This window comes from Lates calcarifer, unplaced genomic scaffold (assembly GCF_001640805.2).
Source record: "Lates calcarifer isolate ASB-BC8 unplaced genomic scaffold, TLL_Latcal_v3 _unitig_4616_quiver_3595, whole genome shotgun sequence".
In the NCBI taxonomy this organism is placed as follows: Eukaryota; Metazoa; Chordata; class Actinopteri; family Centropomidae; genus Lates; species Lates calcarifer.
In genome coordinates, this window is record NW_026117007.1 from 1 (window position 1) to 5,558 (window position 5,558).

General features: G+C 39.2%; 1 pseudogene; it reads left to right on the forward strand.

Annotated features, from left to right (window-relative positions):
- Positions 1-6: 6 nt before the first annotated feature.
- On the forward strand, positions 7-2,424 carry LOC108901105 (cytoplasmic protein NCK2-like; annotated as a pseudogene).
- Positions 2,425-5,558: the final 3,134 nt, after the last annotated feature.

Below are 5,558 nucleotides of genomic sequence, written 5' to 3' on the forward strand. Positions count from 1 at the left end.
CCAGAGTGGTGGAGGTGTAAGAACTCACGTGGCATGGTGGGCCTGGTGCCCAAAAACTATGTGATGGTGTTGGATGATGAGCGGCCTGGCCTGCCTCCTCTACGTCGGGCTCCCCGCAGAACCGCTTTGTGGTACCGGCACGCTCAGGGAAGTTCGCTGGGGGGACTGGTACTACGGCAACATCACAAGACACCAGGCTGAGTGTATACTCAATGAGAAAGGAGAGGAGGTGACTTCCTCATACGAGACAGCGAGTCATCGGTGAGTCTGTGGAGTGAAGTCATGACAGTTGTGAGAAAAAGGGGGCGATTTCAAAATTCCCAGCAGAAATTATAATGGTCTTTATAAATAGAAGTTAAAAATTAATTTTTGCATCTTATGGATCAGTATTAATTTTCTAAGAATTAGAAGTTTGATAAATAACCAAGTCAGGTGTTTAAGTATTTTTGCTAAAAGTAGTTAATATTTATATATATATTTATGAACTGAATCATTCCTGCTCACGGTGGAGCTACTCTTAAAAAGCAACTTTTAAGTCATCACATGATTATTATGTATGCTCGGAGCAGGAACAGCCAATCAGAAACAAGAATTTAACCCACAGATCACTGTTTAGAAATTAGAAACTAGGGATTGTTTTCATCATCCATTTTTGCAGAGAAGTTTCTAAATTAATCTAGTAATCATTTTGCCTGCAGTGCAAGGAGACATCCTTGTAAGTCTTGTTTTATCTGACCAGTTGTCTAAAACCCAAAGATGACTATTTACAGGATTTAAAGTGATATAAACAGAGAAAAGCAGCAAAACCTCACACTGGAAAAGCTGGATCCTGAGAATTTGGGGCATTTTTTCTTGAAAGATTAGTGATTAATCAATTATCAAAAAAGATGATTAATTTTGTCTTGATCAGACAATCAACTAATTATACCAGCTCAATTTATAAGTTGATTAAGAAATGATTATCTCTTTATCTCTCTTAAATAGCAGTTTGCATTTGAAAGAAATGACAATCCAATACATAATTGTGATTAAATAATTGAACATTGTCTGAAATGAAAACAAAGCTTAACTGGAGCCAGGAGGAAAATCTGCTGCTAATGGATGAAACACATACAATACAATGCAGCATAAACACATAAATATACAGGAGGAAGAATTTAGTGCACAGCGATGGTTGCATGGAAAGAAAACAAAAGCAACAACAAAACAAAATCAATCCAAAAGAAAGCAGCAGTTGCAAACAATAGGCAAACATTTTGAATTACATAAGTTACATGTATTGCTTCAGATAACTTTTTTCATGTTTAATGCTGTGTTCACAAGTCCATCAAAAACAAACAAAACATATTATAGAAGGTTTTCACCTCGCTGCATCTTAAGAGGTCACGAGTTCTTTTTTTTTTTTTTTAAATCCATTTAAAAAATAATTTTATGAATAGCTTTCATTCCTAACTTTTGGACTAGGAATAAAAGTGAAGGATTTTGACCCTTTCTGTCCAGGTTTCCCATGCTGCAGTTTGATAAATGTGAGCCCAGATTTTTAAATGTGAGAATATACTCCCCTGCTGGCAGGAAGAACTCTGTTTCTAAATGTCATGGCATGCGTTCTCTCTGTCATACTCTCATATTTCTAAACAGATCAACAACTCTTTCTCTCTTTATTTTCCAGCCAGTGATTTCTCAGTGTCCCTGAAGGCAGTGGGTAAGAATAAGCACTTTAAAGTGCAGCTGTCAGATGGAGTGTACTGTATCGGCCAGCGCAGGTTCAACTCCATGGAGGAACTAGTGGAGCATTACAAGAAAGCCCCCATCTTTACCAGCGAACATGGAGAGAAGCTGTACCTGGTCAAAGCGCTGCTGTGATTCACATCCTCACACCTACACTGGATCTCACACACACACACACACACACACACACACACACACACACACACACACACACAATACTAACGCCACTCCTTAACTGTCTTAACTCAAGCCTTAGCTCTGAACCCTCTCTCTGCAGTGTCTGTACCACATCCAGATGCTCAATCACTCCTCTTAAGTTTTATCTGTCATCTTCTAGCGGCGACCAGGTCAAACACTTTCTAGCTCTACACCGAGCAGTCAACCCCATGACTGTGCACTATGACAGCGCATACCCAGCCACTTCCTTCATGTGCAGCACAGTGCATAATGAGCCTCTCTATTCTGGATGTGCTAATGTGCAGTGACCACACTTGCTGCTAACAGAACGCCTGAGGCCTTGTTGGGGGTCAAGCTCTCCTCCTGATGTCATACATAATGCCCACTTACTACCACGCATATTGTAGGTTACACCATTGCTCTTAATCCGCACAGAGGGACAGACATGTAACAGTTTAAAGAAGACTCAAACTTCTGAGGGACCTTAGTCTGGTGTTGTCCTGTCAAATTGCTAGCCATTGTTTTTTTGTTCATTTGTTGTTGTTTTAAATACCTGTTCCTGAGTTGACTTTTTGTTAATTTAGAGTTAATTTAAATTCCTCTCTGGAGGTTTGAATCATTGCTCTTTCAAACAGTGACTTCACAAAGTGACCAGAATCACTCTCTTGCCTTTTACTCTCTCTACTTTAATTTTCACCATTCCTCTACATGATTTCTCTCCCCATTTGAATTTGTGTCTGCTGTGAGTTTTTCAGATTCCCCCTTTTCTGTCTCCACAGACCCAGTCATTATTAGTGATGTTATTGAAAAATCTGGATACAGTACTTTCTGTAATACTTCAAAAAGGCAGTGGGGGGGGGAGTGTTGATGCAATAGGGGAGAACTCTGAATTCCTGTGGAGTTTGAATGTTTATCAATGTAACCAAATGTGCCACCCTGTACCCATACTACTGGCTCCAGGTCTGCACCGCACTCTCACCATACTTGGCATTCATTCATAGCTCTATGCTCATGCTTTATATTATGAACATGTTCTCCAGGATGTGTCTGTATGTACATGAGGATACTGACTGAGGAATAATAAAAAACCTCTTTGGCAACACTTTTGAAAAAATACACTTGGTCTGCTCCAGCTCCTGTGAATGAACGCAGTTAGAAAAAGTACTTCTCCAGGTGTAGTATTTGTCAAAGATAATATTATCTTGTGATTACAGAGAATTTTGTCTTTTACACAAAAAATCTATACAATTTAGTGATTGACTAGGACCCCAAAAGTACTAGGGAACTAGGGAACTAGGGAACTCTACATTTATGAATCACACATTTAAAAATACTAGTTATTAGTTTATGAAGCCAGTCCAGCAACGCCTATTGGCCGTTTGCTTAACCCCTCTTCTGAACAGCAACTGTCCAGCTGTAGCTGGGCTTGAAACTAGGCACAGCAGGTGCATAGCAGTCGTAACTGAGGGATGTGGGGCTTAACGGACGGTCAGTTCCTAAAAACTGTCATCTTTCACTGTCAAGAAACCAAATATACCGTCTGGTTTATAATGAAAATGATTCTAGTCCTACCAAACATGTCCTGTTTATTTCTTTTGCTATGTGCATTTGTTTACCAATGGAAGTGTTGATCATGGGTCCTTATATATCTGAATGTTATTGAGCATTGTTATTTAATTCTTGTCTCCACTGTATGTATATATTCAAAATAAGATGAGGTGCATATATGAATCGTTAAGATCCAACTATGGTACTGTATCACCGACAACGTGATGAGAATTGAAACACTTTTGTTCAATAAAAATTTTTGAAGAATACTAAATTACATGTTGAAATGTGTGACTGGTTAACAGCTTAACTATCTCATGTTAATTAGAGGTGCTTGAGCACCATGATGCTATTCTCTTGAGGGAAAGCTTTCTTAACAGTAAAGCCACAATTTTTGCATTCTTTTTATGTGTAAGACACTTTTGTTCTAGGTGTGTTACATTTAGCAATTCAGGGTGCAGTGTACTCAAGGACACATTGACATGTGGAGGAGCCACAGATGTAGTGCTGGCAGCAACCAGTGCTGCATTTAATAGCCAAATGCTCCAACACCTGAGCTTGCTGACCAATCTGTCATCTAAATCTTTTACTTTTTCAACCCAAGAAGACAAAAAGCAGCTACCACACCTGACACACCTGAAGGGACAGAAGTAACCACTTTTCTTTTGTTGTTATTTGTCTGGCAAGAATTCAGTACATAATACATAGGCTAATGTTTCGATCAGTTTATGCAGCCATAGTCTAACTGATCTTTGACATCACCTAAGAGAAAATGTTTCTGTCAACTTTTTCCTATGACCAAAACAATACCAAATGCATTTTCCTCATTCATATACCTTTATCTTAAACAGCAACATATTTACTAACAGTATTACATAGCTCATGACCATATAGAGATGTAAAGGACAAGATGCTGCAACGTGCAAAGCACGCCTATAAATGAATCTGGGCTAAATTATACATACAACTTAAAATACAATTTTGTGCGATTCTATCATTGTCAAAGTTCCATTAACACACTTTCCTCTCTGGTCTATGGGGAAGAGATATAGATATTTAATTAGCTAATTGAACAAATGTGGGCGATGGAGGAGAAGATGATCAGCATCCGCAGGAATTTTAGGTGGTGGTACTGTAGGTCCCACTTCATTACCAGCACCAACTCCACCCATGAGCTTCTCCATGATGAGTATTTACTGCACTAAGACAATTTAAGTCTTGAATAAATAAATAAATGTGGTTGTTTTGAATAGACAACAGACTTAATAAACTAAAAAGGGAGATACTGCACAGATCTCCTAAACTACCACATATAAGGTAAATGATTTACGAATTTAAAATACCCTGAACAAAGACTGTTATGGTGGGAGTTATGAAAAATCACCTACAGTGTTATATCCCTGAATTTTGATTAGGCTAATATATTGGTAAAAAGGCACAATCAAATTTGAGACCAAAGACTGACAAGTGACTGATAAATGCAACGTGACTTTTGTGGACTTTGAAAAGTTTAACAAAGATTAAAACTCGATTGCTTAAAATATAAATAGAAAGAGTGATAATTGACTGTTTATAGCTGGAGGTGTCCTGTCAACAATTTTACAGGCGTCTTTTTTACAATGGCGGCCTATGGGAAAATGCTTTTTGGCCCGCAGGGGATTTTTCGTTGCAGCACCGCGAGCAGCCACTGGGAAAAATGCTGCAAGGCTGAGCGTTGGCACCGTGTGGCTTCGTGTCGTCATCGGTCATGACCTTGTAGGAGGAGCTCCGAGAGGCGGAGAAACAAAGTCGGAAAGCAGACTAAAACCGAGGTCTGAAGTGTTGCCTCGGTTTGTAAGTACTGTTAAAAAACTTAAATACCGAAGAAGCCTGGATACTAAAATAAGCTTTGGAGCCGCTTTTTTTTGGTGAACACGAGTGAGCTGGACGCTGAATACACTACAACGCGAAGTAAGGCAAACTAGCTAGGTGCTAGCTTTATCATTTCCGTTGGCAGCGAGCGTTAGCATTAGCCTTCTCTTTTTTGGCATCTAATGACCTTAATTCCATTTTCAGTCGTTTGTGTTTGTGTTTCCGCGACTGTGGCGTCCCCGACATGACTTGAG